The 24050-nt window shown below is 40.1% G+C and overlaps 1 pseudogene; it reads right to left on the bottom strand.

The window, feature by feature from the left end:
* Positions 1–16585: 16585 nt before the first annotated feature.
* On the bottom strand, positions 16586–17791 carry LOC147619999 (germin-like protein 1-1 pseudogene; annotated as a pseudogene).
* Positions 17792–24050: the final 6259 nt, after the last annotated feature.

Below are 24050 nucleotides of genomic sequence, written 5' to 3'. Positions count from 1 at the left end.
CACACTTAGATATAGTTATTTGAGCTAGATGAGAGGAAACACTCATGTCCGGTTCTCTGGGGGGGGTATTCATTCGACCTATCCCAATCTTTTTCCTGCTAGGCCTATGGCTGAGAGACCCACTCTATTAAGATTGCGGGGTTTGTTTAATTATGAGGATCGATCTTGGAAAAATGTTCTTCCCATCTTTTTTCCCACCCGGAACTTTGAAACTCTTCAAGGAAATGAAATAGCTACTGGAGGGGATGCCATTAAAAAATGATTAGCTAGCTTGGATCTACAGGGCGTTATGGATCGTGCGTATTTGGAGTGGCAGGCACCGGTGAAGCAAGGATATATCGGGAATGAATGGGAAGACCGAACGATTCAAAGGAGGAAAGATCTTTTGGTCAGACGGATGAAATTAGCCAAGGATTTTCTCCAAACGAATCTAAGGATGGGGGTTCAATAAGTGCCCACCTCTAATATAGTCCTAAATTTCTTAAAGGCTCTGAAGGTTCCTTAGCATTATATTCATACACATTTTTTGCATTAGATCCTTAGCCTTACATTCCTATACATTTTTTGCATTAGATCCTTAGCCTTACATTCCTATACATTTAAGTTCCTTTGTCATGACATCGGAATTATCGGGAGCCTAGAGAGCTCGACCGTCTAGGCAAGGCACGGGCGGGGTTTAGGGGAGCCAAAAAGACCGGTGTGGTGTTAGGAGTGGTCCGGGCACATGTGAAGAGCAACAAGCTAATAAAAGGGTTGGGTCCAATCTTAGGGGGTAGTGTATGCTTTTGGCTATGGTTGGTGGGTGGAGTAGATGAGCTCTCAGAAACCCTTGTGGTGGTGGTGGTGATGAAGTCGTGAAGTCTTGGCACACCACCAGTCAACGGTTTATACAACAAGTTGGCCCAGCAGTCAGTCGGACACCGACTTTGGGGAGAAACAGCCACCAACCAGCTTTGGGGATTTAAAAAAAGAAGAAGAGAGTCGTTTGAGAGATGCCGCTAGCTGCAGAGATACCCTTGCACGCAACCGAGTTTTTTAAGAAAAGAAAATCCAAGGTTAACTCAAATGCTTATACCAATAGGCTAAGAGATTGTTTGGCGGCAGATTTACTAAGAGTAGTTTCGGGTTGTTTTTATACGAAGTTTGGAGGTGTTTCGCCACCATGACAACCTTCATCTTTTCTTACCGCACACTGGTGATTTCACTTTGAGCTAGCAATCCAGTTGCTTTCCTAGAGCTTGGACTTGAGGTTGGTGCTTATGTTTATTCTCTTGCATCGTATTTAGAGGGTTCAAATGGGGTCTAATAACCCTAATTAGCTCGTAAGTGGAGATCCCAATCGTTTGTCGAACACGAAAAAGGGAGTGGCCGATCCTGATGTCACGACGAGATGACCGACGATGATCTTCTTGATGATAATTTGGTCAGCACTAAACAGTTTAAGACTCTAAAGTCCCATACATTGGACATTGAGGCCAAGTACAATAAGATACTCCTCTTTCTTTGGGCGTTAAAGGATAACATGCAAGCTTCTACCACCGTAAGTGCTTCAGTGGGAGGGATGCCATTGGCTCCCGCCCAAGGGGGTAACGTGGATGTCGGTACATCTCACTCTAGAGATGCTGCTACTATTCTAAAAGCTTTGAAACCTCTGACTTTTAATGGGGAGGAGAAGGAATAAAATAAGGATGCGGTCAACACTTTTTTATAAAAGTGGCAGGATTTGCATCGATTGCGTCACACTCCAAAGCAAATACGCACACTCTAGGAGGTAAAGGATATAAGTGGTGGATGAGCTTGGAGTCCGAAAATCGGCCTACTACATGGGCTGAATTTTAAAGTGCATTCATGAAAGAATTTCTTCTAGAGAATGAGATGGATCGTAATTGGGAAGCATGGGTATTAAAATCCTAAAGATCTCTCTGGCTAATCACTATGCATAAACATGCATAAACCATGCATATACTCATCCACCCAACCACCCCCGAGTCCAAGGCTACACACATCAATACAATGAAGTACCACATACCTAACCTTGGTGTCCCATACCACCAAGAGGTATGACTTCAATCCAGCATCACATAACTCTAGTATGAAATGGCAAGATAGTATATACAATGCTCTACACAAGAGAACATCCCTTGAGAGTGCCTCATGCCCCTATTATATAGGAGAGCACTCAAGTGACTCTTGACTCTCCATTTTCATGTGTGACCCTTGGTTGCCTCATGCTAGCCTCCTAGTATATGCATATATAATGTGCACGTAACATACTTCCCCTCTCTCAAAACATTTCACTCTTGCAATAAAAAGAAGGAAACTTGTGGTGCTGAACGTTCTCAATTGACTCCCAATTCGAATCCTTAATTTCCTTGTGTTTTCACTTAATTTTAACCTCATGGATTAAGCGACTATACGAAGTTTCCTTTCCCTGAATTCAAATATCTTTTTAGGTTCATGTGGAACATAGGATAAATCTTTGACTTCAACGAGTTCTTAAGGAGTAATTGTGTTATCCTCACCTCCCAGCTTCTCTTTCAATCTGCTGACATAAAAGACTGGATGAACTCTGACATGTGGAGGTAGTTTTAGCTCATTTGCAACCATGTCAATCTGACGTATAACTCAGAATGGACCACAATATCTAGGAGAATGTGGAGGTAGTTTTAGCTCATATGCAACCATGTCAATCTGACGTATAACTCAGAATGGACCACAATATCTAGGAGATAATTTTGAGCATTTTCTTGTTGATGACAAAGTCTAAGAATCTTTAGGAACTTTCAAATAAACCAACGCTCCTGGCTCAAAAGACCGAAGTGAGAATCCCCTATCAGCATAAAACCATCCTGAGCACTCCTGATATAATCCTGAGCTTGGGTCAGCATTTCCTGTATATCACGCAAGAAATCCCTTGATGCATCAAGCTCAATGTCCTTAAGACCGACATCTACAGGTGCCTTGGGTTGATACCCATACATAAGCATGAACGGCGGACTATAGCCAGTAGCCATATGCTTAGAACTGTTATAGGAAAATTCCATCATTGGAAGATATTTTTCCCAACTCAATGGTTTTCCAGAGATATATGCACAAAGCATATCCTCTACAATCTGATTCACACGCTCTATTTGCCCATCAAATTGCGGGTGATCAAAGGAACTCATACTCAAAGTAGTTTCCAATTTCTTGAAAACTTCTTACCAAAAATGAGCCGTGAACTTAGAGTCCCAATCACTCACAATATCAGAAGGTAGACCATATAATCTAAATAGTTGCTCGATAAATTGGTAAGCCAATTTTGACGATTTAATTGTTGTCTTTGTGGGTAAAAACCTAGCCATCTTTGTCAATGTACCCACGACTACCCAAATGGCATCGTGACCCTTACCGGTACGTCGAAGTCTCGTAATGAAATCCATGGAAATACTTTCCCACTTTTGAGACGGAATATCCAAAGGATGTAATACCCCAATAGATTTAAGGCGCTCTGCCTTATTAATGGAACATTGATGACACTTGACCACATAATTCTAAGCAAAATCCTTCATTTTTAGCCAGTAAAAAGTCCTTCTAACCAAAGCCAACGTACGATGTATGCCAGGATGTCCTGCCACCAATGGTGCATCATGGCACTCAAATAGGATCCTTAGTTTAATTTCCGGCACATCCGGCACGCAAACCTTATCATTTTGGAATAAAAGACCATTCCAAAAAAAAAATTGGTTGGCTTTTCCTTCATTCACCAGGTTTTAATCTCCTTGATTTTGCCAAATTCTAATATTTTTTCAAAGAAAATATCTGTACTGCATTTTTCCCTGAGTGAATCATACAAGTTAGAAGTAATTTGCATGAAGCTAAGTTCATTAACTTCACCAATTTGACTCAATGCAAGCAATGCGATTCAAGATACCTTTCCTATATTTAATCTCATGAAATCAAAGTCTTGCACATTCAGCCCATCTGGCCTTTCTACCTTTCAAGTCCGGTTGATCACAAATGAACTGCAAAGACTAGTGATCTGCCAAGACCATAAATTGAGATCCGTAGAGATACTATCTCCATGCCTTTAAAGCATAAATGATCGCATACAACTCTTTCTCCTGAATTGGGTACCTAGTCTGTGCATCATTGAGTTTTTTACTCTCGAAAGCCATAGGCTTCCCATCCTGGAACAAAGCTACGCCTACCGTAAAATCAATAGCATCAGTCTCAACAATGTAAGGCCTGCTAGGATTCGGCAAGGCTAACACAGGAGCATCTCGAACTTTATTTTTCAAAGTATCAAAAGTTCCTTGTAGCTTCTCATTCCATTCAATCGGAGAATTGGAATACTTATTTTAACCCTTAAGAAGGTTGGTAAAAGGCACTGTCAACTTCAAAAAATCCTTGATAGATTTTCAAAGAAATACCACAAAACCTAAGAAAGATCTTAACTGCTTGACCGTACGTGAAACTGGCCATTCCAAAACCTCTTGGATCTGATCCAAATCTATACTTAAGCCATCTCGAGAGATCTTATAACCTAAGTATAATAATTCCTTCTTGATGAAATCACACTTAGATAATTTACAATATAGTTTCTCCTTCCTGAGCCTTCCTAGAATGTCTTTAAGATGATCCTTATGCTTAGCCAAAGTTTTACTGTATATAAAAATATCATCTAAGAAAACCACCACGCATTTTCCTAACAGATCCAGAAATAAATCATTCATCATCTGTTGAAAACTTGCTGGTGCATTAGTGAGACCAAAGGGTAACACTAAAAATTCATAATGGTCGTAACGTGTCCTAAAAGAGTAGTTTTAGGAACATCTAACAATTTAAAGTACATATAACAATGGGACAATTGTGAGATGAGAAATCTCACATTGACTTAGTATATCTCCAATTATCGAGAAATCATTCTCAAGTTGAAAGGTATGGATGACTTTCAAAAAATTCATGATTTATTCGCGGATTAGATTCAGACATAAGAATCAAGTTAAACAAAATGAGCCGAAGACTTTAGAAGAAGCAATTAAGTTTTCTTAGATTTTTTATGACACTGTCGGAAAGAAAAAGGGTACGTAGAATGCACAACGGACATCTAGTGTGTCTGAAAGTTCCAGGCATCAAGGTCAAAATAAAAGAAAGGGACCTCACCGAAAGAATGACCAATCCAAGAAAACTAAAGGACCACAAAAAATTCTGAAGCATGAAGATTTTGAAAGAGGTAAAAAAGAAAATTTATGTTTTCATTGCATGGAAAAGGGTCATCGTAAACTACAGTGTCCCAAGCTAAAATAAAATGAGAAAAATCAGTGTGATCAAAGTAAAGAAAAGAAAGTGCACACTATTCAAGTGCTCCCTCTAGAGACTTCTTGTAAGTTTAAAGAGGTTTTATCACGCTGATTCTCCTCATGTGTGTTGTGTCACGTCATCGATGTGGGTGCCAACATTTGGACCACATGAGTTGGTTCGAATGCATGGTCACGTTAAGGGTCACAAGGTACAAGTTAAGATTGATAATAGTGCCACACACAATTTCTTGAACTATACTTTAGTCAAGAAATTAAAGTTGTCGCAAAGCCTAAGTGACCACCCATAAGTATGTGGTTTCTTTAATTAAGAGCTATGATAAAGATGTTTGGGATACAGTAGTTTGTGATATTCCATTAGTCATTCAAGGTCATGAGATGCATTTGGATTTTCAAGTTATGCATATCACTTGCAAGGTGAACATGATGTACCCTCCTCACCTCTTATATGGTCTATGAAACTCAATTGCCTTGTACAAGTTAATGAAGTAAAAAACATATTTTTGTGTTACCTGAGTCTTGATGATGTCATTTCCTTTTTCGCATGTGAAAACATAAGTGGTTTGAGTGAGCATAGTGTTTACATGACTTCTTTTCAATCAAAGCATGTTAACAGTAAAAAAGTTAATTAATCCTTAAAGCAATTGTTACAACAATTTAAAGATGTGTTTCCAAATGAATTACCGGAAGGATTACCTCCTATCCGCAATGTTGAGCATCTAATCGAAGTTATACATGGCTCAAAGGCTAATAAGGAAGCCTCCTTATCGGCTTAGTTTTAAGGAAGCACAAGAAGTCAAATGACAGTTAAAGGAATACCTTAAAATTTAATTCATTCGACCAAGCACTTCACCTTGGGCTTCACCAATTCTATTGGGCGAAGAAAAAAGATGGGTCTATGCAGTTATGTGTAGACTACCGTGGTTTGAATCAAATCACGATTAAGAATAAGTGCCCTTTGCCATGAATAGATGAGTTGTTTGATCAACTCCAAGGGCCAAAGTACTTTACAAAATTCAATTTACGATCCGGATATCATCAAGTGAGAATTCGGGAAGTGGATGTCCAAAAGACTGCTTTTTGAACTAAGTTTGGTCCTCACTCTATGAGTTTTTAGTCATGCCTTTCGGTTTGACTAATGCTCCGGCCACATTCATGGCACTCATGGATAGTGTCTTGAAACCTTATTTAGGAAAATTTATCATGGTTTTTCTAGAGGATATCTTGATCTATAGTCACGCTAAGAAAGAACATCTCGAACACTTACGGCAAGTATTTGAGTTACTTAGGAAGCATTCACTTTATGCCAAAGAGAGTAAATGTGAATTCTTCATAAAAGAAATTAAATACTTAGGCCACATAATCTCGGAAGATGGCATTTGTATGGATCCAATGAAAGTTGAAGCCATATTGAAATGGCCACATCCCACAAACTTAGAAGAATTATAATTTTTTCTTGATTTGTCTGGATTCTATAGAAAGTATGTTCGAAATTATGCTAAGATAGTTGTTCCCATGATGGATCACCTTAAAGGAAAGGGAAATACCTTGTTTGGGGGAAAGGGAGTATGCTATTATTCATGCCTTAGCGAGAAGTGGAGGCATTATTTATATGGTGCCAGATTTGAGATAGCATTTGATCATGAGAGTATCAAATGGCTATCTAGTTAAAAAGAGTTGAAAGGATGCAAAGCTTGATGGGTAGAGTTGCTCCAAGATTTTGGCTTTCAATTGAGATATAGAAAAGGACGTTACAATGTGGTAGCCAATTCATTGAGTCGCATGCCCATGGCTAACGAGTTGAGTTTTACTCAAATCAAGAGTGATTTTTTGGAATCACTTAAGGGGAAGTGCGTTGATGATTCGCATTATGCCCACGTGTGGAGTGTCATAAAGAAGAGGGATCCTTTGACTACAAATAAAGATAGCCCCGTTCAGGAGATAGACACTTCCACTAGCGGCCGTAAGTCTCGAGAGATGTCTCAAGGAGACATGTCACTTACTCGTTGGAAGAATTTTTCCATCGATAATGGTTACCTACTTTACAAAGGTAGAGTATGTATACCTTCGAACTCAGACATTAGGCATTGAATTTTGTATGAATTTCATAATAGTCCAAGTGCTGGTCATCCTGGAATACGAAAGACATTTGCACTAGTTAAGAGATAATTTTATTGGTCTAAGTAAGGACGTCCAAGACTGTGTCTTAAATTGCCAAAAGTGCCAAGTCAATAAAGCAGAACACCTAAAGGTAAGTGGTTTACTAAGTCTACTAGAGATCCCAAATGGCAATTGGGAGAGTATCTCAATGGAATTTATAGTTGGATTACCTAAAACGAACAGAGGCCACGATTCGGTTGGGTGGTCATAGATAGGTTGACTAAAATGTGTCGGTTTATTTTGACAAAAATGATAGTGACTACGCCTAAGTTAGCAAGGCTATTCATTGAGAATATCTATCAACTATATGGCTTACGTGTCGATATAGTTAGTGAAAGAGATACAAAGTTTAATAGTCATTTCTAGCGTGCTGTGTTCAAGAGATTGGACACCGTGCTAAGTATGAGTACGATTAATCATTGTCAAAGTGATGGTCAAACTGAGAGAGTCAACCAAGTCTTGGAAGACATGCTACGATATGCAAGCAAAAAGCAAACCAATTGGGAAGAATATTTGCCCATATTGGAATTTGCTTATAATAGTGCAAAACATTCATTAACGGGATTTAGTCCATTTATGTTGATGTATGGTTTTCAACTGCGAGCTCCAGTGGGGCCGCTGGACTCGAGAAAGAAAAGATACCAAAGGTTAAAGATTTTCTTCAAGATCTCCAAGAGATGACGAAAATCACGAAAGATAATGTTAAGAGAGAATAAGACCGTGCTAAACATTATGTCGACAAATCATCTTTGGGGAAGGTGACAAAGTGTTTTTAAAGGTTCCCACATATTCCGATCTTTAAAAACGGGGAGAAGTTTGAAGCTCTCTCCATAAGTTAGCTTTACCAAACAGCTCTAAAGTTCATCCAATTTTTCACGTCAGTAGACTAAAAAAGAAGTTGGGCGATGACAATAATCTCGTCAGTCAAGAGATCCTAGAGTAGTAAGTTCGTCGGGGATTTCCAAGGAACTTGCAAAATTTTCCATTAGGGATTTCCAAGAGATACCATGTAAAAATATAAGATTTTAAAAGTAAAAAATTTAAGTACCAATGTAAAAATTATAAGATTTTAAAAGAAAATAATTGTAAGTACCAATGTAAAAATGTACTCGAATATGTAAGACTAAGGATCTCTAGGAGCTTATGAAAATTTCAATGAAAAAAATGTATAGGAATGTAAGGCTAAGATTCTGCAAAAAATGTGCATGAATATAATGCTAAGGATGCTTGAGAGCCTCTAAGAAATTTAAGACCATATCAAATGTGGGCCCGTGTGGGACAAAGGACCCCTCCCCTAAAAAGTTGTAAAGGATCCTTGTTGAGAGCCTTTAAGAAATCTAGGACCATAAGAGGTGGATCCATATGGGACAAATGATCCCTCCCTTTGAAAAGCTGCAAATGCCTAATTGCAAAAAATGTGTCTTGCCACTATGTAGTGTTTTTATTGTTGTAAACAATAACTATACTTATATAAATGCACAATAACTATACTTATATAAATGCACAATAACTATACTTACACTATGTAGTGTTTTAATTGTAAACAATATCATACTTATAAAATAATAAATACAAAATATACTATATTTACACTATGTAGTGTTCTAATTGTAACAATATCTATACTTATAGAAACAATAAATGCACAACAGAACATATCTACACTAAATCCAAAATAACAAATGGTAATAACATTTTTTTAACACTAAATCTTATTTGGGAGGCAAAAAATACAATTAATTTCCTTCACCATTAGATTCCTTGTTGATTGATTACAAAACACTTTCATTGAACTATGCATGCCCTTCTCACACATGCACCTATACCTCACATTGTTTGTCGCCTACCTTAGGAAGGGACAAAAAAATCTATCCATTACCCTTGAATACTCCACAAGTCAACATTCCTAGGCCCATGCCATGACTTCTTGTGCCTCCCACAAGATTACTCCAATGGATGACTTCCAAATGGTAATCTGCAACACTGGTAGAGGCCACTTGCACCCCTCCACCAACACCCTTTGCAATAGCTCTTACACCAAAGATATAATTCTCTTGAGCTTGTTCCCACCTTTAACTTTGTGAGCCTACCTTTAGCCTTAGCACTTGCTACCCCAAACATGCAATTAAGCTCTTAATCTTGAGCCCAGTTTCAATGCCGCTAGCTCAGTATATAGCAAGCATCCTTGCAAGTCTCGCCCTGGGTAGCTTTTTTCTCAATACTAATTTTCATGAACAAGAAGCTCGTCAAATTAACAAAAAGAACAGTTCCCTCGAAAGTTCTACCCTCTCAATGCTAGTTACTATGGATTAAAGAGAGCCCCACATTGGGGGTTGCCTTTTGATGAGCACCCTTGTCTATCAAATTTGATGGGAAGGGATGTGAAATTTTAAGTTTTTTCAAGCGTATGTGTTTTTTTAACGGTTTAAATTTTTTTTAGCAAGTTAATTTTAGCAAGTTTTTTACGTCTAAAACACCCAAAAATCTGCACGACGCCTATCAAAAAATCAAACCTGGTGGGAGGCCTTTGTTTTGAAAAGTAGTGGCATCCAATGAACACTGTTTGGTTGTGAATGGGTAGCATACATGGTACAAGTATAACCTCCATCAAGCTCTATGGTCTTAGGTTTGATCCCTAGGCCTTAGGTGGGAATGCACATAGTCTTTTGAACACCTACAATTCTTACACTTAGGATTTTTTCTATGCACTTACACTTGGGAAAATTCCAAGTGTTAGAGCATAAGGTGTTTGTGCAAGGAAGTAAGTGTTGTAAGAAAAGGACACTTGGTAAAATTCCAATGTGTTTGTGTAAGAGAGTAAGTGTTGTAAGAAAAGGACACTTGGGAGTGTTAGTGTAAGGGAGTAAGTGTGGTAAGACAAGTTACCCGAAAACTTTCATAACCACCAAAAAAGAATGCCTTGTCAACAAGGTTACTTTTTGATGAGCATCATGCCCATTTTTGGGCAAAAAGCTTTTCTAAATTTGCACAAAACATTTTTCTACTTAGCTTTTGGCATACTGAAAGCACTCTCTCTATTCACCTTCCCTCTATGTCTCTAATTGTGGTAGGGATGTGGACAAGTTAGAGAGCTTTTGGCTTCTCTGAATGTCAATTTTTGTTTTCATCTCTAGCTCTTGCAAATAGTGTGGGAAACTTCCATTCTAGTCATACTATCTTTAATAAGGAAGAATGGAGGAGAGTGCCCTTAGCATAGTGATGGTTTTCCTTCAAGAAACTCTTGTCACACAACCAAACCATTCTTGTCATACTATCTTTAGTAAGGAAGAATGGAGGAGAGAACCCTTTAACATAGTGATGATTTTCCTTCAACAAGATGCTATCAACCAAACTGCTCTCCTTAGGTGCTATCTCTCCCCTTGAAGGTAAAGATGCTATCAACCAAACCGCTCTCCTTAGGTGCTATCTCTCCCCTTGAAGGTAAAGCCTAGAAGATGGTGTAGGAAAAAAAAACTCTACTAGAAAACCAAAGAGAAGGGCATAGCAAAGAGAGTGGGAGCAGGTGCCCGAAACATCACCTGGTTCATCCTCTTAGAACATAGAGAGCAATTTACAGTAATGAGCCAAAATTTGGGTCTAATTAATGAGAATGAACATAAAGATTATGAAATGAGCCAAAATTTGGGTCTAATTAATGAGAATGAACATAAAGATTATGAAATGGTTGGCCAACCTAGTAGTTTGAAGAATTCTAGAGTAGCCTTTGAAGATCTATATGAGGAGATTAATGAGCTCAAAGAACATGCATAATCTAGAGTAAAACCTCCATGATAGAGAACCCCAATTTTATCATCATCACATCAACCTCAAGGAGGATATGGTTCTGTTTAAGCAATAGCACTATCGGATGAACCCAAAATATGCAAAGCAAATAAAAGAAGAAATAGATAAACTATTGAAAGTAGAGTTTACTTGCCTACTAGATAAATTGACTTGGGCTGTCACTTATAGTGATAGTTTCAAAGAAAAACAAGAAGCTGTGGGTCTGTGTGGATTATAAGAAGCTTAACAAAAACAAGAATGGATCCATTCCACTCTCATTTACATATTCTATGTTGGGATATTGTAGAAGGCCATGAGATGTAGTAGCTTGTGGTTCAAGGCCTTTGACTGGCAGTTTTAAAGAGATTCCTTAGAGGAATCTGAAGAACACCAGATTCATTAATTACTTGGTCTTGGTGAAAAGCAGCTTCAAAGTCTTTGGACATCGAATGTCATCCACCACCATTTGTCGAAAGCTTTAGCTAGATTGGAATGTTGAATTTTGGATTTTTGAAGTTGGTGATCTAGTATTGCTATTTAATTCATGGATGGGTCCTCATCCCAAAAAGATGAAGCTTTGTTGGAGGGGGCCATATTGGATATTTGGACAAACTAGATTCGAAGCTTTTAAGCTTACAAAGCTCAAGAGTGTGCATCTACCTAAGCTAGTAAATGATTTTTTACTTAAGCCTTATGCTGCGGTGTCATATTCTATTTGTGTCGTGATCGATTCCATGATATGGTTTTTATGTTACGTGTCACTTATGTATTAGCTTTCATAAATCACAATTTGCATGTAACCATCACACTAATAAATGTGATTCTTTTTTTTTTACTATCCTCACTCCCTATCATCTTGACTAATACTCTTTTTCAATTTCATGGTAACTTGTGGATGCCCATTTATAACATCTACTTTTACAGTAGTATTTGGATGATTCAATTTATAGAAGAATATCTGACTTCCAAGATAATATGAAAATAGCAGCCTTGGTAAAGTAAGTTCATTCAAATTGGAATCTACATGGTTATTTGAATTTGGGTGGCTATCAATTCTTTGGCCATATAGTCAAGTAACTACACTACACCCTTATGTGTGAGTGCTGCACGGACCACCACACTTGGCTAAGTAGTTTGCTAGAACATAAGCTAGTTTTTTATGAGATCTAGATGAACCTTTTAGCTTAAAATGGTGGGATGTTATACTTAGGCATCCACATAATATATCAGGGTTGGATCATTTTGGCTATGTTATTAATTATCATGAGGCCGGTGAACCCATTATGTGGGTCCGTCGTGGTTTGGACAACCCATTAAGCATGCCAAGTGTTACCTTAGAATATAATCCATAATAGATATCACCAATCACACCAAGTCTATCATGATGTTCTGTATCACTGGAGATATATTTGTTTGTAAAGCGCAAAGTGTGAACACAATATATGATGAATATATAGAGATGTAGATGTTTAACAAGCTATATGAATATATAGAGATATGGATGTTTAACAATATGTATAATCTTTCTATGTTGTTCATAGTATGATGACTAGAGACTATCTATTTGTTTGTTGCATGTATGCTGTTTGATTAATATTTTAACCTTTCCATGTTGGATATCCACCAACAATAGTAAAGGCTACCATGGAGGAGCCTAGTACGATGATTGTAAAAACAAAGGAACTCTTGGCATAGAGAAAGCGTGTGAGAAAAGACTGAAAAAAGTGCATGAAGAAAACCAAAAGGAAGCCAACCCATTTGATCCAAAAACCCCTAGTAAAGCTGGCAGTAAAGTCATTTAGAAGTGAAAGAAGAGTAACAAGAAGGAGAACTAGGAAGATCTACCACCCTCACTGCTGCCTATAAGGGCCAGCTCTAATGGTGAGCACAAGCATTGATCCCATAAAAGGCATTGAAGTGATGAATTTTTATGAGAAATTCCTAGAAGCTCCGACAATTGAAGAAAAAGATCTAGAGGGGGAGGTAACAACATAAATAGAGTAGAACCACAGATTGAAGAGTAAAAAATTCTTGAAAAATTGAAGCCATGTCAAAGGAAGCAAGGGCACAAGACATGGAGTATGCAATAGCTACATAACAGACAATTTCGAAACAGAAACCGCAAACAATGGGAGAAGATAGAACAAAAGAAGGTGCTATATAGTAGGTCAACGGCACAATAATAAAGGAAACAGAGCCACTTCAAGTGCATGCTCCCCATAATGCCATCTACCTCAAAAGCCTCAAAAGTAGAAAGCATGTCAGGGAAGGAGCAGAGAGGAGGAAGCTGAAAGAGCAACAAAAATGCAAAGGATAGCCTCCACAAGGGAGAATCCCTCTACATAGCATGACCTATCTACTTCAAGGACTTACCCACAATAGAAATGCACAATACTGATGTGATGGAGGAAGAAGTACCAAAGGTCCATAGATCACTGCCTCTCCAACTGCTACATGAACATAGAAGATTACGCCAAGCATCCACACCAAAGGTGGAACATGAAGAAATGGAGGAAGGAATCCAACATTGCCATATGTTTACTATTGGATTAGAGAGAAAGGTAGCAACACATATAAAGATGCATCAATCAAGCATAGATATAGAGTAGCATAAGCAATGGAAGAAGAAATCACATATTTCCATAAGCAATGGAGGAAGGAATCACATATTTCCATATGTTTACTGTTAGAGTGGAGACAAACGTAGCAACACACATATAAACAGTAAGCAAGCAGAGATACACAGAAGAACAACACTCAAAATAGATTGATGAGAATGAGTGAAGTACAAGTGAAGTGACATGATAAGGTCACTTACACACTCACTCATAAGTGTGTATACACGCTTGGGGAAAAAAATATCCTTAGGAGGGACAAGGTTCCCTAACCCATTATTAGCCTACTTCTACACATTAGTACCATATAAATGGCTACAAATCCCCCCATGCAGTGATAATGTGAACATGTATAGGGATCATGTGGCTGATCAATCCCCAAATGGTAATTTTGTGTACACACGCTCGCGCAAAAAAAATCTCCTAATAATGAGGGAAAAAGTACTCTAGCCCATTATTAGCCTACTTCCACACATCACTACCATATAAATGGCTATAAATTCGTCCATGTAGTGATGATGTGTACAAGGATCATGTGGCTAATCGATCCCCAAATAGTAATAAGCCCAAACATTTGCTTCTAACTTCTCTTGTGAGAGAGCCTTCGTGAACATATCTACCATGTTGTCATGTGTAGAAACATAAGTGATGCTAATCTTTCCTACGATGAGCCTATCCTTGACCTAATGATAATGTACCTCAATGTGATTTATGTGAGAAACACTAGATTCCTCGAAATTGCAAAAGCACTTTAGCTGTGTCAGCAGAGTGAAGATGGAGGTAGGGAACTATTGTCAACACCAAGATCTGCCAAAAGGCATTTGAGGTATACACACTCCATAATTGCTATAAAGCTACCATGTACTCAACTTCACAGCTCAAAGTGGCCACCATCAAGGTTGACTCTTTTGTCGAACTATGATATATATGAATCACCAAGATGAAAGAAAAGCCACTAGTGGACACTCACATATTATAACATCAAGTCCAATCGGAGTCACTGCTGTCACTGAAAGCATGTGCACAACTAAATATCACCCCCCTAGCATGGAATAGCCCGAGGGTCTAAGTGTCTTGTTGGTAGCCTATGAATGCTTACTTCCAGGATTGTGCATAAACCTACTCAACTGGAAGACCCCAAACCAAATATATGGCCTCGCATTGCATAGATACATGAGTAACCCAATAGCCTGTTTGATAAAGTGATGTACCAAATAGCTCACCTACATCCTAGAGAGACTAAACCTAACACCTATCTCTACTAGTGTGCAATATGCTTACAGACTAAACTGTGTAAATAGTCTCTCTATGTACTTTGACTATAACTTTAGAATACCATCATCACGTTACATAAACTATAGGCCCAAATAATAATGTAATGAATCCAAATTTTTCATCTCAAATGACACATGTAATTCAGCCTTGAAGGCTAAAACCTTCCCGTCATTAGGGCATGTGAGTAGCATGTCATCAATGTATAAAACGAGGACCAATAAACAATTCTTACTCCTCTTTACATAGGGGGAAATTTTAGTTGCAACTATCCAACTAAAAATAACCTCTTTACATAGAAGGTACTTTTAGTTGGACTCTTCCGAAAACCATTTGCACAAGTATGCATTTATCTTCTCGTACCTTGCTCTCGGAGCCTACTTAAGGCCATATAAAGCTTTCCTTAACCTGCATACTTTAGATTCATGAACACAACCACGAGGTGAAGATACATAAACCCCCCATGCAAATCACCATCCAAGAAGGCAATCTTGATATACATTCCGTCCTCCATCCATGACACGCTACCAATAAAATACACTGGATTGTAGTCATATGAGACATAGGGGAAAAGGTCTAACCATTATGATCTATGCCCTTCTGCTGAGCCTAACCATTTGCAAGAAGCCTTGCCTTATAGTGATCAATGCTACCATTAGCTTTACACTTAAACTTATAACCCACTTTGTACAACGATGGCCTTTTTACCACACAAGGTAAATCTGCCAAATAATACCCACTTCTCGTACCAACAACCTTTTCACCATAAGACAAATATGTTAAATACTCACTTCGTACCAATGGCATTTTTATCAAAAGGCAAATCTAGCAAGTGTCATTTTTAAGGATTGAGTCATATTATTGGCTCCATGGGCTTAATTTTAGAAATACAGATTAAATATGTGAGTTGGGATACATGGAGCCACCAACTGGGGGGGTGGGGGGGAGATTGCACCCAATGTGTGTAGTATATTTTTGAAGTTTTGTTCATGGTAATTTGTCTATGGTGATTTGTTCAATCCCAACTAGGGAGGGGGGAGATCGCACCCAATGTGTGTAGTTTATTTTGAAGGTTTGTTCACGATAATTTGTCCATGGTGATTAGTTCAAAAGGCATGTACCTAAGTTGGTGCAAGAGAGGCCATTCGATTAGCATGCTATTACATTTTGTTCCATCTAATACGATTGTATACTATCATGATGCTAAATTAGCTTTTTGTGGGTCTTAGTAAGCATGGATCAAGTGATGACCTCCCAGTTGCTTACATGTGCAATGGATGGCTTGATTACATGATAACATATAGTATATTAAATTTACTACTAGTACTTGAGCTTTCCACCTAGTTTATAATAGTATTTTTTGTGGTTCTCCTTTCAAAATGGAGAATCTATCAAATCATTTTCATTATGGAATTTTTTTCTTTCTAAATAATCAACATGACATAGTTGTGTGTCTAGAACTTTGCTTACATCATGAATGGTGATGGTCTTCTTATTCTCATAGAGGAGCCCCCCTACAAGAAGGTGGTCCATTAAACAAAAAGTGTAGTGACGTTGACCCATTGAGTCAAGTACAATGGCTAAGATCCATAGATTGATGGTGCCAAGTTTTCTTTTACAATGGTCTTTATTTGATCTTTACAAAGAGTCTACTACTACTGCTCCTATGGATTCCACATTAACATCCCTATATTAATTGAACTGAAATGCTTCTCATACATGACAGTGCACACTAAAGTTCCTCTGATGGTGCCAAGTTTTCTTTTACAATGGTCTTTATTTGATCTTTACAAAGAGTCTACTACTGCTCCTATGGATTCCACATTAACATCCCTATATTAATTGAACTAAAATGCTTCTCATACATGACAGTGCACACTAAAGTTCCTCTGATGCCCCCAATTATTCTGAAGTTGTAGCTCTGGCTCTATTCTTCTGTGCCTTTGCCAATGGATGCCTTGAGTTGTTGCACTTGGTGTGGAGAGAGGGAGAAGGCCTTCTCGAGGATGTCATCATGAAGTGGGGGTGAACTAGTAAAGAGGGCTTGGGGAAGGAGGGAAGCGCCGGGGTTCTGGCTATCGAGGCCAGAGAGGGAGAGGGCAGGAGAGTGACCGATGTTAAGGACATAATGGACAAGGCCTCGTGGGAAAAGGAAAAGGTGACCGGCCTCTAGGGTGGTAGAGTAGTGGGTGTTGGTGGTGTCAATAAAGCCGGCAAGTAAGGTTCCGGAAAGGACGAAAAGTGTCTCGGACGCTCGGGGGTGGACGTGGGGCGGCAAAAGGCCGTCCGGCTCATAGTCCACACGTGTGAAAGAGAGGCCCTGCGTGTTGAGGGCCGGGAAGGAGGAGCCTGTGGCGGCGGTCACTGAAACGCCGTCGATCTTGGTGGTGGCGCTGCCGGGGGCCTGCAGAATGCTGCTCTTGAAGTCTGCGGCAGTGATGGAATTAGGGTTTCTGCAAGGCAGGCCGTTGAGGATGGTGGGGGGCTTGCTGGAAGAGGAGGAGGGGACGCTTGCAGCAACGCAGAAGTCCTGCAATGGATCGGCGTCGGACGCCATAGCGGCCGAGCTTGACAGCGTCAAAATGATAGCCATGCAAACGCGCCACTTTGAATCCATGGGCTGCAGTTGATAGGGGAAAACTAATTCTTGATAATAATAATTATTGCTTGCTACTCTAAGGTTTTGGTCCTTTTATGTTGATTTTTGCTTGCTGACATTTCTCCATTGCACCAAAAATCAAAAGTTTTTCAACAACCCCCTTCTCCTCTCCACCAAAGCAACCTACTCCCACCCCCACCCCCACCCCCACCCCCACACTCTCTTAGGTCTCTACAACCTTGCACATTCCTCATATACACCAGAGTATACAAAAAGCTCTTTCCTTTCCTTTTCTTTTCTTTTCCTTTTTGGAGGGGAGTGGGGAAGAAGACCCCCTACGCATCCCAGAGTAAATGCCTTCATCTCTTTCTTTTCTACAAGGAATAAAATTGGGTAGCACTCCTTTGTTTTAGGAAAATCGATCTTATACTTTCAAAAGCTAAGAGGCAATTTTGTTCCAATAGTGTGGGGAATTCTAATGCCAACTCCAACCTAATTACACATACAAGTATCCAATGCACCAACTCCAACTTAAGTATCTTTATCATGTAAATATACCAACAAGTCACTTTCTTCCGAGACATTTCCAGCCAAACACTTTTAGACATTTCTAGGCTCACTTCATAAGCCAAATACTTTTAGACATTTCTAGTCTCACTTTATAGAAGATTGTTGGAATCGTGAAAGTTTGTATTTCTTATTAAAAGAGATAGAGTCATCATTCCTCTTGGGTTTAGAAAAGGCTTCAATTTAGACATTTGAAAGCCATCTTTGAGTCCTCCAAAGACATTTAACTACAACATTTTCATTATTCCATGGATTTGTGTGTGTGTGTGTGTGTGTGCATGAGAGAGAGAGAGAGAGAGAGAGAGAGAGAGAGAGAGAGAGAGAGAGAAGGAGGAGGAGGAGGAGGAGGAATTTTGGCTAATTATAATAAGAGAAATGTCAAACAATAATATTATTTTTTTCCTTTAAAAAATGCATCCATCATGCATTCTAGGGTGAGAAGGAAGACATTAACTTGACTATAAGCTCCTTTAGATTGATAGTTGGCTATGGAATATTCACAAAAACATAATGGAGTATTCTGAACCCTCATTAAAAAAGCATTTATCTAAAATAAATATGACAAGTCCTTGCTATAAGCATAAGAAAAAGTGCCACTAAGTACTTGGAGACAAAACAAAAAGATATAGCAGATGCCATTGCCTAAAATATAAACATGGGCCATGCTACTTATATTGTAGGGTTAGTGTGAAAATAGTGTTTTTTTCATTACTTTATTTAAATGAAGATGATTTACAAGAAATTTATGATCTAATACATGATGTCCAAATTATGGAGACATTTAAATGCTTAAATTAGTGAACGTGATCCATGATTATCTCCATCAAGCATCAAGTTCATACATATGAGGTTTTGACCAAATAAATGTGTATTTTGAATATTACGAAATCTTTGTAAAGCCTATGGCAATCAATCTACTCAAACTCTTTTTCGATTTTTCCTGAGCACTTGTAAAATTCATCCTAAATAATTTGAGACCAAAGATAAGCACGTTTGATAGATCCAAAGATACATATGAATCATTAAAATCCAAAGTGCTAAAGTTGGCTCTCTTTTTAAAACTTACTATTACACCAAGATCATGAGTGTTTCTTTTCTTCTATACATGCTTAATGTAAAATTGTCACCCATGTATGCACTTACATGCCTAATGTAAAAGTATCACCATGTAACCACATTGAATTGTACACTTTATATAGCTAGATGCAAAAAAGAAAGGCTAATTGTTAACCTATGATGGACATTGAGACGTACTATGTTTTATGTCATTAATTTAAATATTCTGAGTCATGGGCCGGGCTTGTCAGCACCATATGTTAAGGATGAAGGGATTGGGTGATCACCGATGAGAGGCGCACCTTGAATATCAGTAGGATAAGGGTTAGGATCGGTCGGCCATGTATGGGCGCCCAAGTGTGAACGGCCAAGTCACCTATAAGAGTCAAATGTAACCCTAAAACCCTCATTCTCATGTGTTGTGAATACAAGAGTGCTCTTGCCTTATCCTCTTGGTTTCCTTCTCCTGCGTGTGTGTGTGAGAGAGAGAGAGAGAGAGAGTGAGAGAGCGATTGAGCACTGTGTAGCGGCACGGCGGCGGCGAGGTGGTAGAGTGGCGACAGTAGCTCCTTCTTCACGGCTGCAACGCGGGAATCCTTCAAGGCGGCGGTTGAGCGGTGAGTGACACACCTTTTGCATTCCGTTTGAGCTTGCTTTCCTGGTTGTATGCCATTCGTGGCTCGCATACGGTGTTCGGCAAGTCCCCAACTATACGACCTGTGCGGCAAAAGCGCACATTTTTGGCGCCGCTACCGGGGAGTTGCCCTACACCAAGCTCCAGTTTGCAGCTCGGGCTGCTGCGTGAAGTTTAATTTACACTGTAGGAAAGCGACTGTGTGTTTGTTGTTGAGATGTTTCCGTGTTTTGCAATCTGTTTCTGCAATCTGTCTTCTGCATTTATGTTTCTTTTGTTATTTTTCCGCTCCGCGTGTGGGCATGCGTTCTGTTATCTGTTTTACTGCGTGTGAGGGGGGATTTCTGAATCCCCAGACCTGTGCTATGTACGAACTGCGTCGCGGCCAAGGCTAAACCCTAGAAAGAAACCCTAGAAAACTTATCTCAAAAAAAAGAAAAAAAGAAAAAATTAATTTCGAAAAATAAAAAATAAAAAAAATAAATTTTATTTCTAAAGAAAAGAAAAAACCAAACGTGTGGAGAGGAAAGATTTTTTATTTGGAGAAAAAAATTTTGAAAAGAAAAACCCCTAATTGACCTCGACCCCGGTCTCGGTCTTTTGATATATATATATAGGAGAGTGAGCCTCCATAGCTTTCTTTCAAGTGAGAGCTTATGGGAAGTTGTGCCCTATATGTAGCCTACTCCCAAAGGAGTAAAGTGAGCATGTGGGATAAAGTCCTCACCCTTTCCTCCACAAGCAAATAGGCTTTCGCCCCTTCCCCCCAAGGGAAACGGACTGTTTTGAGGACTACAAGTGCTCTGGATAGGCAAACACGGTGCTGTAAAGCACACTAGGACCCTTTGAACGATACGCTCGTTTCGAGCTATCACACGCCCTAGTCTAGGTTCGACCATAAGTAAGGGGGTCAAAAACGGCTTAAAAACAATCTAAAAACAAGTCAAAACGGGGTGTGAAACACCTAAGAAACCACTTGTGTGGACTTCAAGGGTAGTTACCAATGCCCGTAGGGTACCCACGTCACATGCATCTACGCTCTAGTCGGGTACTAGAGCCTGAGCCACTAGAAAGTGTTTCAGTTTACGCAGGCTCACACCATCCCTCCACGTTGGCATCTTGGCCTTCGGCTGGAACCCAAGGGAGTGCAACCCAAGATCCACGAATAGTGGATAGTGACTCGTCCTCTGACTCAGAAGCCATGGAAGGGCACCCTACCAAGAACCCTGAGGAGACAAGCCAAAACATGCCAGTGTGGGCCCCACAACCCGGATCTAGCATGTTTGGTCGTCTAATAGAGACCTTTAGTAGAGCTACACGCTCTGAACATGCGACAAGCGAAGTGAATGAAGAAGGAGGGGTAGTGGATTTGCCATTCACATCTTATGTAGACCCTACCCTCCCAAAGAGTGTCCATGTGGATATTCTACCCACTTCGTTTAATGAGGGCCCTACTGAGCTACCACCTTCCGATGCTCTTCCTAAAGTGGAGGTCCCTAGAAGCCAATCCATAAGAAGTGACATTGCGTCCACTTCAAGAGAACCGTTTGGCACACCAAGTCTGGATGGGATATTTCTCAATGAAAATTGGGAATATGATCTACACACAGAGACTCTAACGGACCTATACACGGGTTACACATACCATGTAGGTTGGTTAGAAGTCCTACGATCTACATCTAGCGCCACTAATCTAGAAGAGCAACAGCAAATGATATGTGAGGTTATTCATAGAATTATCCAAATTGAGAGGCAAAATAGGGGAGTGAACTTAGGTTCCACTGGCCCTATGAGATTTTTGGATACAGGCAAGGCCAAACAACCAACCCTATCACAATTGGAGACTCCCTCGGTGAGTCCCATAGACCCTTCATATGTTGTTTCGCCTGGAGTCTCAATGCAGGTTGAGCCCACGAGCAGTAACTTTAGCTTCCCAACCTTGGCTCAACTTTCCATTAAGGAATCTACAATGCCTACCCCAATGATGAGCATAACAGAAAGTGCACCTGTTTACCGCTGTAGTTAGTACGACGCCGCTACCTAGTGGAACAGTACATACAACAGTGCGTGCCAGTGCCTATCAACCATATGTACCTATCGCTACTCATGCTCATGTAGCTCCTATGTCTCTTAGTACATACAACAGTGCGTGCCAGTGCCTATCAACCATATGTACCTATCGCTACTCATGCTCATGTAGCTCCTATGCCTCTTAGTATGCCAATGGCGTATGCTCCACGACCGCCTTATCACAACCCTTATCCAAGAGGAGCTAGGCCCAGCCACATATCATATCCTACGTCATTTGCCAACATACTCAGACCAACGCCAACTCCTATCAGCCAAGCTATCCCAAAAGTGTCTCCACCAGCTATGCCTACTCACCTAGGTGATCTCGCAGCGTTTGCTCAGACGATCGGACGATCTATTGTGGAAAACATGCGGGGCATGCCTGAGAGAGAATCTAGAAGCAAGGCAGTACAAGTGGCTAAGCTCACTCAAAACTTCAGTGGGGTAACGAGGATGTTAGGAAGCACATTGAAGTCTTTGAACACATGTGTGATTCCTTGGAAGAGCACAATGAGCTACATAAGTGTAAAGCCTTAGGCTTAACCTTGAGTGGGAAGGCCGGAGATTGGTATCGAACCTTAAGGGTTGAAGAGCGTACTCACTACCCCACTCTCAAGAGATTGTTCTTGAAAGAATACATATGTGAGGGTGTGCTTTGGGGAGTAGCATCTCAACTCCAAAAAGCTGAACGCGAGGAAGGGGAGTCAGTGAGAGACTTTATAAGTCAATTGAAGCATCTAAATTCTCGCTGCACTCCCGATGAGCGCTTCAATAATAACCAACTCCTCGATAGATTCATCCGAGGATTGCGCCACAAAGATATATACAATGGCCTAGTCATTAGAGGTCTTACAATGTGGGAAGCAGTCACTGCCAATGCAATCCAGTTAGAAGACAACTTGATGATTGCAGGTAAAAAGGTGTCTTCGGAGACAAAATCCGTTAGTTCGCAAGTATCTGGGCACGAGCCAATGACAGTGAAACCTATTGCCAAGGAGCCCAAGATATCTGAAATGTCTGTGACCGACCTTACTAAGGCTCTCCAAGAATACTTTAGGGGTAATCGAGCTCCTCAGAATAGCCATATGTACCCAAGGAGAGAGCAACAATGGTGTTCGGTGTGCTTAGGACCACATAGCACGAGTGAATGTCCCACATTCAGAGTCAAATTCAATGGGAATTGCAATGCATGTGGTAAGTATGGCCATCAATCTAAAGATTGCCTAGTACTTAAGCGAATGTTGGCAAACCAGGCACCACTAGCCTGGTCAAACACACCTCAAGTACCCGCGCTAATGCCTGCACAACCTGTCGAGCAACCGTCACTCACAGCACGTAGTTCCAAGGAATTCGAATGTAGTCCAGTCTGTGCCGTTACCACCGCCAGTGCTAGGACCACAACCTCCACATCCAAGGATTACTCCTATAAACCAGATGGGTTGTGAGTCACATAGTGCGTGTGGGGATTATGAAGAGGAGATAGACCCCACTGCTCCATACGGGATTGATACGTTTGAAATGATTCCCCAGTACTACATGGAGGATCATCTCGGGCAAGTCAAGCCTGTATATCAAGCGGCTGCTCTCGCCACTAGAGGGCAAAACCTTAATACCTTGGCGAGGAGACCACCTCTTCAATGCTATGATTGTGGTGGACCGCATCGTGTAGCGGAGTGTCCTAATAGGCTACAGAAGATCGCTACTCAGATGCAACCAAATCAAGGGAGCACATCGGGAATGCCGGTACTTACATGTAATCATTGTGGCATAGATCATTTGATTGCTCAATGTCCACATAATCCTAATGCACCCAAGATTACGCCATTGAATTTGGTTGAGGTCACCAACCAAGCACAAGGAACCACACCCGTTGTACCCGCGAATGTAGTTACACGGTCAATGCTTCAAAATCAAAACTACATTCTTGAAGAGAGGGATACTGCATCAATCGCTCAGGCAAAGAAAAAGAAAACACGGCGGAAGAGATCGCTTAA

The sequence above is a fragment of the Cibotium barometz genome, chromosome 32 (genome assembly GCF_041138505.1).
Source record: "Cibotium barometz isolate CiBa-2024 chromosome 32, ASM4113850v1, whole genome shotgun sequence".
In the NCBI taxonomy this organism is placed as follows: Eukaryota; Viridiplantae; Streptophyta; class Polypodiopsida; order Cyatheales; family Cibotiaceae; genus Cibotium; species Cibotium barometz.
Note: the sequence above shows the minus strand (reverse complement) of the source record. Positions and strands in the feature narration are given on the sequence as shown.